Source organism: Mixophyes fleayi, chromosome 3, assembly GCF_038048845.1.
Source record: "Mixophyes fleayi isolate aMixFle1 chromosome 3, aMixFle1.hap1, whole genome shotgun sequence".
Classification (NCBI taxonomy): domain Eukaryota; kingdom Metazoa; phylum Chordata; class Amphibia; order Anura; family Limnodynastidae; genus Mixophyes; species Mixophyes fleayi.
In genome coordinates this window covers 200,767,971-200,787,688 of record NC_134404.1, presented here as the reverse complement: position 1 = coordinate 200,787,688, position 19,718 = coordinate 200,767,971, and the positions used below count along the sequence as shown (strand labels likewise).

The 19,718-nt window shown below is 39.3% G+C and overlaps 1 long non-coding RNA gene across 3 annotated transcripts in view; it reads right to left on the bottom strand.

The window, feature by feature from the left end:
• The window catches only part of LOC142142851 (uncharacterized), a 112,205-nt gene that overhangs the window by 2,768 nt on the left and 89,719 nt on the right, over positions 1–19,718 (bottom strand). Inside the window, exon 3 of one of the 3 annotated variants that reach the window (XR_012689357.1) lies at positions 228–794. The exons of the other annotated variants lie outside the window; for them this stretch is intronic. This is a non-coding gene — a long non-coding RNA (uncharacterized LOC142142851). Of the gene's footprint in view, positions 1–227; positions 795–19,718 lie in introns of those variants that run through there. 3 annotated transcript variants of the gene reach the window in all.

Sequence of the window (19,718 nt, the reverse complement as noted above, 5' to 3'; positions counted from 1 at the left end):
AGTGTAGTAAAGAAAAATGTAAATAAAACACAGACGCAAGTATAAACATTATTTTTATTGAAATAAAAGAATCTCTACATTTCCCTCATTTACAAACATAATTTTTATTGAGTTGCCCACAAAGAATGAGGCTTTTTACACAGCATCTCACCTGTGGCATAATGCATGAAACGTGACCAAAGTAAGGTAGATAATTCTGGGGTTTCATTTTCTGTCACTCTTCCACTGATTTTAAAATCTACCTAGCAGTTTAAAAAAATGCATTGCCTCGCCTACCTGTACCTGAAACTTTAGGGTGTCCCAGCCATTGTGCAGAGCATGCCATTGTCCCCCAACCTACTAATGCCCTCTATACCTCTTCATGGGGGTAGGAGATTTTAAAAAATGAATACTTTTAATATATTTGTGATGCATGCTTGTGAATATATTTGTGATGCATGCTTGTGAAAGCTGTACAATACAAAGACCATCCAAGTGACCACCATACAATGTAAAGAGTATCCAAGTGATGGCCTTATACTATTTAGACCAGTGCACATTCACATACACAGCATATGCTCATGCTGAACTTTAAACAGGTTTCCTCCACCCCCTCCACCATTGGAGACACACACAATACACACCTGAGGGTGGGTAACAAAAAACTACTTTGTGGGGCCTTCTTGAGGTTCCTGAATCCAGCCATGTTTTTTTCTATGCTTCAGCTGCATGTCATTGCCTCGGCCTTCCTTCCTCTATGATGGACCAGTCTGCAACATTTCCCAGAGAGTTATGATTCTGTTATGATCCAGAACCTGAGAATGTGATGCACCAAGTGAAAATTGTTGCAAATGTGCAGTGGGTTACCTTGAAGAATATGTCATTTGCATGGTGTCAGGGTGATTAACCAGGAGGTTTAGGGATACAGGCACATCAATTATGTTAGCACTTGACACCCAAGGTCCCAAGTGATTAGAAACTGAAAGATCTGCATTGCTATGGCCAAATACATATTGATTGGGGGCACCATCAGTGCTTTGTGGAAGTCGGTTTGCTTGAGGGACTGCCCATGGATGTAATGTTAGAAAATGATTGGTGCCACAGATTGGCCAGCCAGTTTTTGTGTGCTGTGACTTACAGCCATATCCAGCATTGAGACCCTCAATAATGCATCTTCATTGATTAACCCTTCTAATGACAAAACTGAAACAGGGATAGATTTGTAGGAAGTGGACTGGGCTCAATTTGGGGCTGAACAATAGACATATCCAACCATAACTAAGCTATGCAGCACAGATGACAGGCCAAACACCCAGTGGAGAGGAACCACATAGAGTGGGAAGATGGGTTATTGCACAGAATCTCACATACTCATAGCAAAAACTGTGGATGTCAATCCAACAACTGCTGGCATTAACCCATGGTATTCTAGTAGTCAGATGCTTAGCGGTATAGAAGATTATCTCCCATTTACAACATAACTTCTTTTAGCCTGGCATCACCCATAAAATGAAACAATTTTGCGTTGCCTGCTATGTTTGTCAGTGCACTGAGGGCAACCTTATAAAGCCCCTTCCACCCCATGTCCATTATTAGTGAAATCCTCCAGCAGGTGACAGTGGATATTGTGAGACTGCTTCCTAAGTCTAGACAGACTGGGAAGAATTTTATATTTGTCCTAGCGGTCTTTGCCACCTAGTACTTGGAGGCATTGTTGCTAGCTTCTACCAAAACTGGAACATTTTGCAAGCCTTAATGTATTTCTTTAGTTCGACAGAATTTCCCTTCAAAGTATTAACCAACCAAGGGTCTCAACTCCACGGTTTGGTGATGCAAACATGTGTGGGAGAAATTAGGGCTCTGACTATGTAAAAGGTTCAATGAAAACCTTAATCATTTGCTGCAAATGTTTGTACTTTCAGAAGGGGGGAAACTAGGAGAGATCACTGCCGCAACTTCTGTTTGCTTATAGAGTGGTGTCACAGGAATCCAAAAAGTTCTCCTTGTGAAAGTTGCTCTGCAGACAGAGGATCAGAGGTTTGCTGGACTTAGTCTGTAAAAGCTGGGAGGGAAAATTTTGTTCCTGAAACTCCTCATAATCAAATGTAGAACAGTTCTGAGAACAATTAATACAAGCAGAATTCTACATAGTCACTCAGAGACATGGCAAAGCAGACTAGTTGCAGAGCGAAGTTAGCTCTGCACATACAACGTAAACTGCGTAAAAAAAGACCTGGAAAGAGAGGTAGGAGCCATGGAGGCTTGCAACCCACCTATGCAGATCTCAGAGATGGACCACCTTCCCAAAGCTGCTAACCAACGCTACATAAGATTTAGGGCTAGAGCAGGTGCAGATGGAGACCCAGTTGATAAACCAACAGACTAAGGAAATGGAAGTTTTGGATCTGCAAACACCCCAATTTACCAACTTGATTACCCATCATGTTGATACAAGGAAGGCTAAACACATCAGTCACCTAGCATATTTGGTAGTTTACGAGCAAGTCCAGATGATCATTAAAGAAGTCAAGGAGATGCTGGCCCTGGTGTGATTTTACCCTTCAAAATTCCTGGCCAGTCAGTGTTATGTTTGTATCAAAAAAAGGTTATTTGGCTTCTGTAACAGAAAATAAATGTTTCCCTTAATGCATACGTATAGCCAAAAGAACATGGTCACATATGGTTAGATATAATCTGGAGGAGCTTAAAAGGTGGGCACAAATTGGAGTTCTCTTCTGTAACCGGACTTGCTGGAGGATACAGCTTCCTCTGGACTGTCATTATGCATCAGCACTATAGGAATGATCAAAGACTATAAGGACACTCTGTATCCTGTCTTGCAAAAAGGGTCTGTTCACTTTCATGTGGCCACTTAAATTGAGTTGACATTTGAAATTGATTACTGCCTTACTGGCCATAGGAACAAGAGCGCATCCCTGGAATCTGACCTGGCAAAGGAAGCTGTTACAATCTAATTAGAAACCTGCGTCAATCTCAATTGGCACTGGCAGCCCGGGGGCGTGGAGTCTAACGAGTTTCCCGTTTTTCACCAAGAACCGCCGCAAGGCAGGATGGGCCTTGCTGCCGAGAACTGGCAGGTCTGGGCCCCCTGGACTGTCTTGGGATGTAACAATAGGGAAAATATAAGTGAGAAGTACCTTGGAGGTGCAGCGTAAACAGGAACAAGCCGGGACTAGTGCACGGAAAATCAGGCGGAGGATCATCACACAGGCAAGTTCGGTACACAGGAGATCAGGCAGCTCAGGGTCAGGAAGGCAAGATTCGCTACGCAGAAGATCAGATATCAGGAACACACAGGGAGCAGCACAGGAGTCAGAAGCAAGGCAAACAAGTTGCACTGACACTGTACAAGTGTCATTGCGAGCCTTAAGTGGAGAGGCAAGTTTGAAAAACTCGCCTCTGGAGACAAGTCATGTGACTCGCCTCCGAGAAGTGCCGCTCGCTGCACAGAGAAGCCGGCGCTGGAGCGAGGAGAGGTAAGTTCCGTTACAGAAGCCAAATAACCCGGTGACCATCGCTCTGTGATGTATTGTATCCTCTTTTGTATCAAATTGTTGTATACTGTGTATTATATCTATTAATTAATGCATTATATCCATTTTTGTTTTTTCAAATAAATACCTTATTCTTCATTAAGAGATATTTGAAATTGAACACATAACCTGATACTGTATCGGAAGACCAATAGAAGACCTGTTTAACTTAATTTGTTGTAGGCAGCTTCTAGTATACCATATACAGTAAGGCATCTTTCTTTTGTGAACTTGTTTGGTAAGAAATATTTTAGAACTTCCGAAACACTGATTGCATCAGCAGACTTTAATAATTACGTACAAAATGTAATACATTTAACAAATTAATCACTATTTGGACTGGTCATAGCAATTCACAATCAGGGGAAAGATTAGTTTATTCGTTTATAAGAAATTAAGTATACACAAAATGAGCTATTAGGAAAGCTGTGAAAGTTTACTCCATAAATTTAAGTAGTGCATTTCAAACTAGAAACTGTCCAAACAATTTACAGTATTTTGTGAAATTCTGAGCACTTCATATGAATTCATTTTTATTCTGTAGGAGAATTTATGCTTTTTTCATTTAATCTGGTACCATTTTTCCACTACCACTAATATATACCACTAATATTTTACAATGTGCCTCTATTCAAGACATTGTGGCATGCGATTGGTCCTCCTGCTCAACCCATCCTCAATTCCATCTCCAACATTTAAAGATGGCTAACCTAACTGATTTTCCGGTTCTGTATTACAGACCTGGGAAAGCCGGGAAAAATAGCTGCATGTAGCATTGACCCAGCTGGAGGGGCATCTTAGTAAAATCTTTGACTAGATGGGAGTACACAGTGGATGACTGGCAAATGTTAGCCTGGGGGCAATACCAAGCTCAGCAGTCTATTAGGAACATTTTGAAGAAAAAAATGCAGGTAGCCCATTGGCCCAGCCCAAGGTAGCCCGCTATGTGACTGGCCCAGGCGGCAGATGTCCTCCTACCCCCCAGCTCAGCCATCCTTGTCAGTGTAGCTTTAACTGGAAGGCGGAAATTTGCAAGGTTTACCTCAATGAAATGGTGTAAACCTAAGTTAACTTGTTATTAATGTAGAATATACCCATGGCTAATATAATCTATCTACAATTAATTCAGGTTCTTTAATGGATGATTAAACCTAATTTTTTCATAATCTTTTTTTTATCCTCAAAAATGTCATATTTGTACATAAATACAAATAATAATAAATAAGAAAAGATAATGAAATGGAACATAGCTTCATTGAAAAAACATTTCCTAATTGCAGTGTTGTAAAATGAAAGAAAAATATAATTGTTTTTCACAATAATGGTAGTTATAGAATTATCAGTACAATACAATGCACTGTTCACCTTCAGTATTTTTCCCATAGTTTACAAAACATATCTTCAAACATGATTAAAAAAAGAGCAATTTCTAATAAAGAGAAGCATTATCAAAAAGCTAATTCAATAATCTCATTCAATCCTTCTAGATATAATGTCCTTAGATTATGTATCCAAAATGCTTATCTCATATACAATATATGATAGCAATCTCCTCCTCTAGAGGTTGGGGCAATAAACTAAATTCAAATGTGCTGAATATCTTAATAGCAAGTTTCTCACAGAAATTAAGGGGAAATACTATGTTTCTGAACACGTTTCAATATATTTCTCCTATGTTCCAAGAAGCTGGTGTTTAATGATCACATTGTTCTTCCTATATATTGCAATTTACAAGAACACTGTAATAATTAGATTACATAATCTGTTCCACAGTTTATACAACATTTAGCCAGAAAGGAGGATTTTATCTGATCAATGTTGTAGACTCTGTAGCCAAAAGGGCATGTTGTACCATTTTTAGTGGACTTGCTCGAAAGTAGAAGCCTTTTGAGAAGCAGTCAATGAATTGATTTTGAACATCACATGTTTCAGACCACACTTGGAATCTTATTTCTTCTTGATAACCCTATGGAAACTAAGGACAGACCTATGGACATACGTATTTTCCATATAACTAACATGGTTACACTTGCCATACCTGGATTACTGGAAACAAACCAATTGCCCATCACATCAAGAAGTCCTCAAACACATTTGGTTTGTGTCAAATATGAAACGTATTACTAATTTACATAATGCCTTTATTAAAACATGTCAAAAAGTATGAGAACCCTGGTACTGTTATCACTCAGTATCTTTACCAGGAAATTTCTGAACAAATCTTTAAGATGCCTCTCGATTCAGTAGGTCTGAGTCATTAAGGAGAGTAAGCTAAAAAAATAAGTAAATTTGATCCTGGACAAACCATGTTACAATGCAAGGGGTGTAAATTAGTTTATTATTTTATACATATGGAAAATACTGGCTGCTTTTTCATGTTGCACACAAATACTTGATAACTTTATTTTTACACTGAAATTGATCTAGGACATGCCCTAACCCAACTATAAATCTGCCCCCACATTTTAAATTTACCTCCCCCTCCAATGTAAAATGATTTTGGCAAAGTTACTCCTTTTTTTTCTTTACTTTCCTTAGGTGAATCAGGCCCAGTATGTCTATCTAACACCTGATCCCTCCTTCCCTTACTCAATCTTCACCCCATCGCACCCAACTTAGACACTGCTAGAAAATCAGATGTACTTTTCAGAACTTTCCACATTGTGCTGTGCTCTAACACCGGTTCATAAATTAATTTATTAGTACTATTATTTATTATATTTATTTTACTTATCCTGTAAGGGTAGTATTTGGCTTACAAAGGTATGCATAATACTGTCTGGATATTAATTGTATGAAACTTACTTTGTAAGTATATTTTTTTATGGAAATCCAATAAAATATGAAAAATATAAAAAAAAAACCTAAACAATGCAACAAGGGTGACAGACAATACCCACCTGTTGGAAATCCTCCTTTCCTATAACACTAGAATACTGGTTTGCTATACTTAAATACTCCATGAATATTGAGGATATTATGCTTTCAACATCGATAGGCTTAGGAATTTTTGTGCTACATGGAGTAGGTGGTGCAATTTAAATATTCAGATTTCCACATGACATTTTTTAACAAATTTCAAATAGTGTAAAAAGTTTTTGGATCTCCACGGAAGGTCCTACGCTGCATGTTTGTATTACTATATTGACCCCTTGGCTATCCAGCATGTCCTCACTTCTTCTACTTCTCTTCTCTGACCTTGAACAAGCCCCATCATTTACCTAACAACTTTCTACATGTTCTACTATTGTACTCATTTAATTACTCCCTATTTTAGGAGGCCTTGGTTCAATTTATATGATAGAGTGGTTCAATGACTAAATGTTCTTCACCCAATACGTCTAAATGTCATTTGAGTGCCAAAAGTTCTGAGATGCTGGGGGAACAATGGTTTTTTTTTTTCAATTATCCTATATTGAGTTATTTACTCATTCTGTTTACAACTAACTAGTGCATCAAATGCTGTTTCATTATATCTCTTACACATGTGTAACTATTTCAATATAGAAACATTGCACTAAAAAAAATTTAAGTCGCAACCTAATGTTAAGGATCCATATTTTTGCAAGTTATTGTACAGTCAGCTATACTTCAGACAGACTAAAATGCAGTAAAAATTGAATACAATCAACTCACTACTTAAATGTGGCAAGAAAGTAAATTGTACCTAAATAATCCTTTATAGGTTGGCTGAACAGCAGCCAGTACAAAATTAGACATTATTTGTAAGCAAAACATAGCCTCAGCTACAATTTTAGGGAACCAGCTGCAAAAACATTTGTTGTTTGATATTGTGTGTTCTGTTGTAATAATGATACAATGTCTTTGATCATATTAATAACTTATCCAATTTTTTTTTTACTTTACAAAGATAACTTTGAGATCAAGTATACAGTACATAAAATGCTTACATGCAATACAGATAATACATTATAGTTTCAGCAGACATGACTTTATATAGATTTTACAAGTTTACTTCAGAAGCGAGTTTATATCCTATTTTGTTGTTGTGTTACCTTTATGTTTCAGTAATCATCATTTTGTGGACTTAAATTCAGGAATTTCTTTGTGTGTGTGTGTATGTGCATACGTACGTACGTACGTACGTACGTACGTACGTACGTACGTACGTACGTGTGTGTGTATGCTAGATAGAAATAATGTACATAAGTGTATTATAAGTCCTTGCTCTTTGTATAATGTCCGTGTTTGTGTGTGTGTGTGTGTGTGTGTGTGTGTGTGCATGTGTAAGTCATGTAGGTAGAGAGGAGTGATATATAGGATGTGTTTGAGGAGAGATATAAGCATGTATAATATACAGAAGTTAAGGCAGAAGATACCTTATTTTGCAATGTGATGTCAGAGGAATGTCCTAAGCCTCCAAGTGAGTTCATGTGTATGGACAAAGAGACATGTTTTAGCCTGGGTTAGAGTCTATAAACCTTAACCTAGAATGCACTGCTTCAGGTAGGGGTGGTGACCTTCACCACACCCCTTCATACCAGCACATTGGAATGATGAGTCACTGCTCTGTGCTTAGCTGTACTTTTGTTTTCTTTGTTTGATCTAACTTCCTGTCGAGCATATGTTTTCTATGCTTGAAATATCTTAATCTGTGCATGAGTTTGGCACGTGTAGACAGCAGTGGAATGCTAGTGGCCATTATATGTGGCTCAAGCTCCGCCCTCCATGATTGCATCATCACAGGAGATATAGGAGCTCCTTCACAGCAATATAAATTCATTATATAAATAGATATATTATACCAAATTTTTCCTGGCACAGAGAAACCGGAAGTGACATGCTTTGCCATAATTTCCAGTCAGAAAGCCTGGTAAAGTGTACAAATGGTAAAACGTCATTTAACCCTGTGACAGGATGGACCGTCTATGTCACCCTGTCTGTTGTTGTTGGGAACCGGCTGGGCTTACTTTGCCACTGTTCCCTTTCGGTATCCCAAATGAGCCCTCTAACCACAGTAGGAGGGGCTTGCAAATGCTGCCACCACTGGACTCCTTACCGGCATCCAGCATCGGGTTTCTTTTGGGTAACTGACGCTGTTAGAGTACCCCGTTACTGGTGTACCTGGGCTGGTACTCCTGACCTCTTCCTATGGACCAGGGTTGCTGTGGATGGATCCCCCCAGGCCTATCACACTGGCGAGAGCTGCTGGGTAGCAGGCAGAGCGGTGGTCCAAACCTTAGAACAGCCAGGAACGGATTAGAGTCGGGTCTAATCTGTAGGACACAGGGATAGAGAAGTTTCCAAGCAGGTCTTTGAAGCAAGTGGTGTTTATTTGCTCACACTGGTTGAATGTACCAGTGAGCAGGTCAGATGAAACAAGAAGAATAATTTCCAATACAAAACAGTGCTTTTTTATACAATTTTGGACACAGCCTCACATAGTAAGCCAGCCCCTTGAGATCTGAGTTATTTTTAGCATCAGGATGCAATATGTTTACCCAAACATGGATTTACATGCACTGCAAAGCTAACAATATTTTCATCTGTGATATCCTAAAACTTGCTGTGATTCCTGTATCTTGTTTTAGACACAGGAAATTTAACAGCAAGTCTAATTAAACCTTCCTGTGCCTTCAGGTACTGGACCCTCACACATCCAAAGGTCTAATTAACATGAGATAAACATGGGTCCTTTATTCAGACAGTTGCAGAATACACAATCTCAAAGAAAAGTTACAAAACCCCAAACAAGTCATTTATCTACACCAAAATACTCAAAAGACTTCCTCAACAAATGCTCATTGGATCAGATATATACTCAGAAATAATGCATTTCCTCTTGCAAAGTTAAAACATAAAAAAACGAATTTCCTCCAGTGTCTCAGAAATAAAGATATTTTCTTTACCAAAATTCACACAATGTCAAAAATAAGTACATTTGCAATTATATAAATAAGCACCCTCCGTTATTTCCTTTAAATAAATTTATACCACAGCTAAGGGGTTAGCACTTCTGCCTCACAGCACTGGGGTCATGAGTTTGATTCCGACCATAGCCTTATCTGTGTGGAGTTTGTATGTTCTCCCTATGTTTGTGTGGGTTTCCTCCCATGCTTGGTACCATTACCAAGCTCCAGCAGTGGGTAAATTAGTTTTTCACTCACTTAAACTCCTGCAGTGCTAAGTATGAGTAGGACTCATCCTTAGCTCTTTTAGGGCTAAGGATGAGGATGAGTCTCAGTCATGCTTAGTGGTGAAGGGGATAAAACAAAATCAGATGCAAGCCAAACCCCTTCAGCCACTGAGCAAGCTGCAGGCTAGTAGTGAAAACACACTTGTTATGTTATCTGTTACATTTATCTATTTTTCAATAATAAAAATTGAATCATTAACTATAAATAACAAAACCTAATTCCTGAGATAGATACCAGACACATTGGACCTAGAAGTCACCCTTAGATATTGATAACACATGCCAAGGAGCACTGGACTGGAAAATAGTGAATTATTTTTTCTATTAATTCCTTTTCCTTGAAATACACCATAGCAGCCATTACAATGCGTAAGCTTCCTTCTAGCTTAGGTTGAGACAGGTTAAACAAAAATGCCTCCAAACAGTATATAAAGCTGCTCCTCCACTTTTCTTGTATCTTTAGCTTGTAGCTTCCCAAGTTGTCTCTGAAATATATAAACAGTCAGGGGCTGTCACTGCTTACCTACCTATTTGCAAGGATGGATGCTTTCTCTCTTTGTCGTGCTTCCGGCTTCCCATGCTGATGGTTTTGTGAATCAGTTGCTCGGCAACAGGATGTGCAATTCTGTTTTATTATAGGTGGCCATTCATCTGATGATGTCACTGACCAGCCAGGGCAACTGGACTGCCTATATAAGGTAGATTAAGGCAGTCAGTATCTGCTCCAGTGTTACTACTTAACCTGCTTAAGTTCTACTGACTTCCCGGCTTGACTCCTGCTACTCCTGACCACACTTTGGCATCTGATTCTGACTCTATTAGATCACCTGCTTTGATCCCAGCTTCCTGGACTACCTTTCTCATTACTGATTCTGGTTTTTATTGGATTCCCAGTTCTGACATTGGCTACATTGACTACTTTTGTTCTGACCACAGCTATCTCTCTAGTGACTGACACATCAAGGGGGTATGTTAGACCTCTTTGTTCAGTAGTGCCATCTGCTGGCAGGTATTCCTCCATCACTTCCTAGTGGGCTTATGATATAAACCTATTGAACAAGAGTGGAAAATTAGGCTGCAATTAAGTATTTTGAGGACATGGAATCAGTGGTTAGTATAATTCACTATTTCCATCTTCAATTCTATATGGCAGCCATTACAATGGGATGTATCCAAGCAATATAGTAGGGGAGGGCTACAAAATAACACATCAGCCACATTTGCTGCATAATCATGAATTTATTAAGTGACTGTGTGGAGATCATGTCTCCCAAACAAAGAGTCAAGAAAAGATAAGACATCCAGATGATTATGACTAGCGACAGTATGGATGTCTGTCCACCCAGCTGCTTTGCAAAGCTCTGTTGCTGAAGCCTGAGCCCTTGATCAAGATGTTGCTATTGCTCATGTTAAGTGGGCCCTCAGAATCTCTAGTACCTTATGTCCATTATTCTTGTTTATCTGTATAACTACTCTGATCCATCTTGAAATGGCATGTTTAGATGGGGCACACCCTTTCTGAAGCCCTCTAGGAATAACAGACATTTGTTTTGTGCATCTAAATAAATTTGTCCTCGATAAGTATATGGAAAGTCAAAAGAGTGAAGTTTTATTACCTTTTCATAAGTAGGTTGTGGACAAAAAGTGAAAACTCCTGATGTTGAATGTAGATACTACTTTTGCCAAAACCTGAAATTGGCTCAAAGTATCACTTTATCTGTATAAATATTCAGAACATGTTCCACCACACTGCTTGTGTTTCTACAATCCTGGTGGCAGAGGTAACAGCCACTAGGAACACCACTTTTAGTGTTTTTGATCTCAATAAAACCTTTTGTAGTGATTCTGCAGTGATTCAAAAGGGTCAAACATCATAGTGTTGAGAACTAAACTGAGGTCCCACAGACCGCAAAGGATGGATCCTCTTCACTGGATCCTCTTCACTGCTTGGAAGAATCAAATGATAAATTTCTCTGAAGGTAATTTGGTATGTTAAAAGACACTCAGTGCTGGCACTTGTACCTTGAGTGTAGATAAAGCAAGACCCTTGCTTAATTGATCCTGAAGGAAATCAACAATTCGGGGAATAGTTGCTGTACTTGGATTGGATTTAGACTCACAACACATAATAACCTTTTTCTCTGTAATAGATTATTGAAGTGTACTTCAATATCTCTAAACAGTTCATGATCAGTCTCCATCTAGCCTAAGAGGTAGAGGTCATGGTAATAGTTCTCCCAGGCAAGGAAAATATTCTAAGAGGCTTCCTTTGTAATTGAAGATGAAAGTGCTCAACTGCCTTCCACACTGCTCTCATTTTTATGACATTTATATGAAGTTTTTTTGTTTACCGAGAAATTTTTATTAAAATTTTGTAAGAATTTCAAAGAAGGGTACAGAAAAAAAAGGCAAATGGAAGAATGTTAGAGTGGGGAACGAATTGTCCTTGTGCTATTTATGCCAGAGGATGAGACCCCCATCTGCAATACTGGAGTCCATCATTTTACAAACTTAGGTTCTAAAACTGCCACTTTTAATTTTAACCTTTGGCACCAGTTAAGATACTTCTTGGTTGTTCTTTACAGTCTGATGGTATGATTCAGAAAAATCTGTTTTTGATTCGACTGGGTCAAATGGCAAGCAGATGAAATAAAAGTGTTGTCCCATGACCCAGAACCTAAGAAATTTCCTGGGATGAACTGCAACAAGAATATGATAATAGGCATTGTGTGATAGGCCCCTGAATATATTCTGATAAGAAAGCATCTAGAAAAAAACCTGTTCCCTCTTGATCTGAAGGAACAAGATAAATTGCTTGGGCCTTCCTTAACATTTGCAGATTGTTGTGTAAGGCTTCCAAATATGCTGTGGTTGAGTCTTGGATCAGACTAAGAAGTTTATTTTTGGATACTGACGGAACTCTATCTTGTATCTATTTCTTACAATGTCCAAAACCCATTGATCTGTGATATAATTGGTCCATATTTCTGCTTATTGTGTGATTCTGCCCCCTATCAAAGTTAATGGGGACTCATCCTGGAAATAGTCATTGTGAAGTTCTCTCATTCGTATTTCCCTATTTAAGACTGAACATTCAAAATGAATATTTGGATGTAGTAGGAATATTCTGTCTAGTGTATTGCCTTTCGGGCCTATAACTTCTTATGTCTGAAATGTTGATGGGACGAAGAAGAGTGAATGAACTTTTTAAACCTTTGATCCTCTGGCAAGCAGATAGATTTGCCCCAGAACACTTCTGTATCATGGTATCTAGTTTGTCTCCAAAGTTCTGGGACCCTTAAAATGGGAGACTGCTAGACTATTTTTTGAATGAGTGTCTTCTGCGTAACCAGAAGGCTCTTCTAGCCCCCACTGCTAATGCCATCAAAATTGCTGAAAAGGCGATGATGTCCAAAGATGCTTCACACTAAAATTCTATGCCTCTCTCCATAACCATAAAACATTCCAACATGTGTTGCCTGTTTACCTTCTCTTTCACCACAATCTAAGTGCTCTGGCCACTGAGACCATGGCTACTCCAGACTTCAATTTGGTCTAAAATGAAATATAAAGACTTAAAAACATTTCTCCATCTTTATATCCATGGGGTCCCTTAGAGAACCACCATCTTCAAGAGAGATACCAGTTCTGGCCGAAATACTGGCTATAGCTTTGTCTACATTTTGAACCATTCTCCACTTATGTGCCTCTTCATCACTGAATGGATATATACATTATAATCTAAGTTAGACTGGCGCATTACCACTTGTGCCTATTTCTTATAAATAAATTCTTTCACAACTGGATTACATAAAAAATTGTACCCTTTTAACTAAGATCTTTAAAAGGGGATTTCTGTGCCATTGTGGAAGTTGCTGTATCATTCTTCCGATAGACTTGTACATATGTTCGAGCAAAATTTCCACATTATCTAGATTAAAAATCTTAGGTGTTTTTCTAATTTCTTCAGATTCATTGCTAGAGGAATATTCTTGGACCTTCCTCCTTGGTAACAAAAAAATCCTTCATCCAGGGTATCAATTCTCTAAACTGCTCAGGGGGCTTATTTTAGAACTACACATTGTACAACAGACCACTTAAAATTCTGTTGTTAGGTTTATCACAGGCTCCACAGACTAAGCTGTTGTGCATTGCTCTTGCTTCTTCCATTCTACAGGTTCTACAACAGAACTGAAAAGACAGGATATTAGTAACAGCTAGATGCAAGAAAGTAATGCTTGAAACTGTAAGGCACCCTTATCTAAATGGCTTACCTAGAGCAGGCGATCTTCAACTGTTTGTGTTTGAACTCAGGCTCCATCCTGCACATAATTATCCAGGCAGTAACACATAGATGATAACAGCACTCTTCCTTCATGAACAGCATGAAGATATGGGGTCCCCCAGATCACTCAGACACAGTATTAGATGCAAATAGAACAATGATTTATTCTGCAGAACAGGATTAAACACAGCATGGCACACTTGACAATAGCAGGTCTTCCAAGTGAGAAAGTAAGTCCAAATAAATACAGTGTGATGTATTCCACAATGAATCTCTGGTAGAGCATCGCCTCTTGACCAAAATCAGTCACTCCACAACTCAGCTCTCAGGTTAGCCCCTTTTATCAACTTGATAATCCCATAATGGGAATGGCCTACCCAGGGGAGCTGCAAAAGGTCTTGATTGGTGGACCCCTCATACTATCCATTCCCCCCAACCTCCCTCAGGTGTCGTTTCTCAGGTGACCCCTGCTGGCTGCCTGTGTGAGCTCATTAGTGGACAATAAGGAAGCAAACAGAAGGGACAATGGTACCTTAAATCACTCCTGAGTGTTCCATGTGGAGATGGAATTTAACCCCTGAAGTGCTTTTCAAGGAGATGTTACATTTCCATCACTGGTACTTCCTGAGAACAACAGGGCTAATTAGTACAGTTTGGGTTTGGACTAGAAGAAAAAGTTGTAAATCTGTTTCCATATACTGTCCCCGTTTCTTTACAAACAGGGAATGCTATGCGCAGTTCCATGTCCTTTTCGCATCTGGTCTTGCACCTTGGCACTCTGTGACCTGCATTCACAGAGCATCATCATTGGTGTACTGATAATGCGCCATTTGAATCATACATAAACCAGATCTGATTTGATTTAATTTAATTCCAACAATGTGCTCCAAGGAGAAACAAACCAACAACTACAAAGCCCTGTCTCTCTATCACTCTCTGTCTTTCCTGTTCTCTGTATCAACAAGTAGTTGATTATGCAATACATGCATTAGGAAACATATTGTTTCATAATTTTGTGCTCTAAATTTTTTAAAAAGCAATGTTCTTTTGAGAATTGAGAACAGTCAACCAATACCCCAAATGACCAATGTGAATATCTCACAGACCAAACTGGAAGCTTTTAGCTCAAGTTTAAACTGAAAGCACTCTTAAATGTCATCATTTCCTACAAAGCATTAAAATAAAATGTGATGTGAGCATCAAGAGGAATTATAAACACATCATCCTCTGTTGTTCTGTCTGCAATCTGTGATATATACTTTTTGCATCAATGGGAAAATGGCACCGTGCCTCTTCCTTATAACAAATCCAGTTATTTCTTATGATTTGCAGACCGTACTTAAGAATTTCTTAAGGAAGTCTGCAACAGGTTTCATATCTTCAGAAGACTATTCCACCAAATATAGTAACACATTTTCTGGTGGGTGGAGCAAATAACTTGGCTTACCAAACTGGAGTACATTTGCTAGTCTCTATTCATGATATATCTGTGAACCCAAAACATTATAAATGCAATAGAGCAATTAGTATTTTTTGGAAATGAAAACGCAGTAAAGCTAGTATTATTACACTATTAAAACATTTACAATAGTTTACAACCAATATAAGGTTACCATACTCTTACAAATAAAGACACAGTGACCAAATTATATTTTAAGTAACTGTCATCAGAGGAATTTAGGAAAATATGCACTTTTTAAGATAAACATGTACACTTTACATTAGTTTTACATTTGTGCATTGTACAAAGCTCACAGCCCACATTTAGAGTTAGCATCTTATTGAATCAAAAACCATACTTGCGGAGTTTAGTGCAGCAAACGAATATATGACATGCTAACATGAGGGGTTTTGTAAAAAGATATGTAGCTATTGCAGCACGCATGTGAAAACTAAACATTGTGCTATTTTAAAAAATAAACTTTTATAGTTATATTCCAGTCAAGGAATAGAATAGAATGATTTATCCAATACTTAATATCTGCAGAGAGCATTCAGACGGATCATTGCCACTCATAAATTTCACTGAAAAACCCAGGCATACGTAGGATTTTTTGAGGCGGAGGGTTTAAACACTTAATTTTGGAACAAAGCAAAAAAAATGCAATTAACCACCAAAATTAGTTTTGCTAAAATAATAATAAAAATAATAAGTACAGTTATGTCACCCCGGAGGTATTTGCTGGCCGTGACTCCAGGGTAACTGGATAAAATCGTACAACACAGTTTAGTTCACTGACTTCAGACCATTTGCATCTAATGTTCCAGCATTACATAAGAGCCTTTTACATGGCATGCAGTCCTCACAGTTCCTAATTTGTCCCTTAAACAAGTATAGATCCTACCCTGCTCTATTGCAACAAATCAATACATTATGTAGGTTTCACACCTCTTTTCAAGCTAAAATTAGAGTTATAATACTTATAGTACTGTGATAAAAACTTTATATAGGCATAATCTTGTTAAGTTCACTTTGCTGCAATTTACTTTTAGTAGATAAAGCCATTCAGGTCAAGCGCTACCATTAGACAGTTACCTAGGGCACTGGGCTTTAGGCTACGGCACTGAAGGCTGGTGCCACATATTTTTAGTGGTCTGCTGCCGCCCAGAAACAAGAAAATGATTTGGGTCAATCACTCCACATTAAGCGCGAGGAGCGTATAGGAAGCATCAGGCATGGAGTGCATCAGACATGGCCCGTCCAATCCCCCAGCTCGCTGCTCATGTTGACAAGCAGCTGTGGAACCTCTGGACTTCTCATATGACTAATGATGGATCAGCAACAGGTAAGAGGGGATGGAGAGAAAATTTAATTTAATTGGTGGGAAGTTGAAGTTGAAGGTGTTATGTTCATCTAGGCGCTATCAATACATATTGGCTGCTGAGATCAATGTGGTTCCAACGCACAAAAGAGATTTAATAGCAAGATGTAACAAATAACAATTAAATAAAATAAAGTACAGCCGATACATACGCAGCGCACTGGATCCAGCATACAGTCATTCAATCTTGAAGCCTGTGGTCAAAGTAGACTGAATGGGGCAGCACGGTGGCGTAGTGGTTAGCACTTCTGCCTTACAGCACTGAGGTCATGAGTTCAAGTCCCGACCATGGCCTTATCTGTGACGAGTTTGTATGTTCTCCCCATGTTTGCGTGGGTTTCCTCAGGGTGCTCCGGTTTCCTCCCACACGCCAAAAACATGCTGATAGGTTAATTGGCTGCTATCAAATTGACCCTAGTCTGTCTGTCTCTGACTCTGTCTGTGTGTGTGCTAGGGAATTTAGACTGTAAGTCCCAATGAGACAGGGACTGATGTGAGTGAGTTCTATGTACAGAGCTGCGGAATTAGTGGTGTTATATAAATAAACGGGGATGATGATGATGATGATGGTTACAGTGCCTGGTTTATATACAGTTTGTGGTACATAAAAAACAGTGATGATGTCATGGCATTCTTCCATTGGTTCAGGATTTAGGACAGTCCAGTATAATACAGGTCATAGGTCGGTTCAAACGATGCTCTCCAAGGGTGAGGGTCAACTCTCCAACAGCTGCCTATGTGTCTTCCTACTAAAATACTGGTTTAAACTAGTCAATAAGGATTTCAAACACAATATCATTTTGACCATTAATCCTCTATCATCCATAATTAGCATACGGAAGGTGCGATCGCTTAGCCGATTGGAGCACATGTCTAATGGTAGAAAGTGGATTATTATGACACTAAACATGATACATTTCATATATACTGAACCTTAGATATCAATAAAGTGGTTTTAACATTATTATAATAAACTATTAAATCTATTACATTTGATTATAAAAGACTATGTGCTGGAACTTTATTAAGGTGAACTATTTACAAATGAATGTGTGAGTATAAATGTATGTAGAAGTGTTCGCTAGTGTTATTGTGTATTAAGACCTTCCATGCCGTAGCGTGCTATTCACATATTTTCAGATAAAGCCAATTAAATTGATGTTTTTTAATTTGAAACAACTTCATCCAATTATTTGACTTTCACATGCCATCCTTTGATAGTGCACAAAACTATCACTTAATTATACTTTCAAATTCAGGATTATAATTCAGTTCTTCGTTAACCGCGATACCTGTACTTATCATCATTATAGTCTCATTTTCGGTATTTACCTCAGCAGAACACTTTCCATACTTCAACACAGTAGGAACACATCTGACACATAAGCCAATTATTACAATGACACCAAATATAAGAATAAGGAGATTACCTATGCTAGCGATAATTTCTTGTACCCATTCCCCTAGACCTGAAAACTATTTTGCAGGGTTCAACCATGAGAACCATCCTGCAACCTTTTCTCCTATTTCATACAGCAAATAATTATGGTTCTTCCCAAATTAGCTTTTTCATTTTAAGAATTCGCCCATCTTTCGGTCACTAACTTCTTTGGGGCAGAGCCATAACGAGGGTGGTGCGGGCGGTGTGGCCGTCCAGGGTGCCCGCCCATTACATATTCCATCCCCAATGAAGTTGCAATCTAGCCCTGCGGTAGCAGCACCGCAGGACTGCTTTGCCCATTGAAGACAGCCAGCGCAAGAATAAGGGTGCCGGCTTCCTGCTCCTGGAGCGCCCTGGCGTACAAATAATGACGTCAGGAAGCTGTCAGAACACAGGCGACGAGGAACCGACACAGAAGGAAGAAGATGACAGAAGAAGAGAAGCTCAAGTAAGTAAAATACTGCAGTGCTGGTGAGAAGAGGGAGCTGCAGAGGACAGGAGCGAGGGCTGGAGAGGAAGGTGTCTGGAGTGAATGGAGGGTTCTGGTGAGAAGGAGTGAGGGTCTGGTGAGGAGGGTGTCTAAAGAGAAGGGGTCAGAGGTCTGCTGAGGAGGGTGTCTCAAGAGAAGGGGTCAGAGGTCTGGTGAGGAGCGTGTCTGGAGAGAAGGGGTCAGAGGTCTGGTGAGAAGGGTGTCTGGAGAGAAGGGGTCAGAGGTCTGGTGAGGAGGGTGTCTGGAGTGATTGGGGGTGTCTGGAGAGGAGTGAGGGGTCTGGTGAGGGGGGTGTCTGGAGAGAAGGGGTCAGATGTCTGGTGAGGAGGGTGTCTGGAGAGAAGGGGTCAGAGGTCTGGTGAGGAGGGTGTCTGGAGAGAAGGGGGGTGTCTGGAGAGAAGTCAGGGGTCTGGTGAGAAGGGTGTCTGGAGTGAATAGGGGTGTCTGGAGAAGAGTGAGAGGTCTGGTGAGGAGGGTGTCTGGAGAGAAGGGGTCAGAGGTCTGGTGAGGAGGGTGTCTGGAGAAAAGGTCGCCTGGAGAAGAGTAAAAGGTCTGGCGAGGAGGGTGTCTGGAGTGAATGTGAGGGTCTGGAGAGGAGGGAGTCCGGAAGTGGTGGTGGGGGGTCTGGAAAGAATAGAGGAAGATGCAGGGGTTTGGAGTACATAAATATATGATGCATACTATGAAAACATAAGTAATGTAAAAAATCAGTAAAATATTAATTAATAATAAATATATTAATTATATAATAATAATTACTATTAAATATGGGGAAATTTGCAAGCCATAATTTGATTGTGGGGCTGGTGGGGAGAATAGACCCAGGGCACTAAAATGTCTAGTTATTACTCTGCTTTGGGGTTATCAGTATTATTCATGATGTATGTGCAACATTTGACACCAAACTGGGTGGCTAATGTCATACAGTATCCACCAGTAATAGATGTGAGATAATTTAACACCAACTTATGTTGAACTAACTCATTTTTA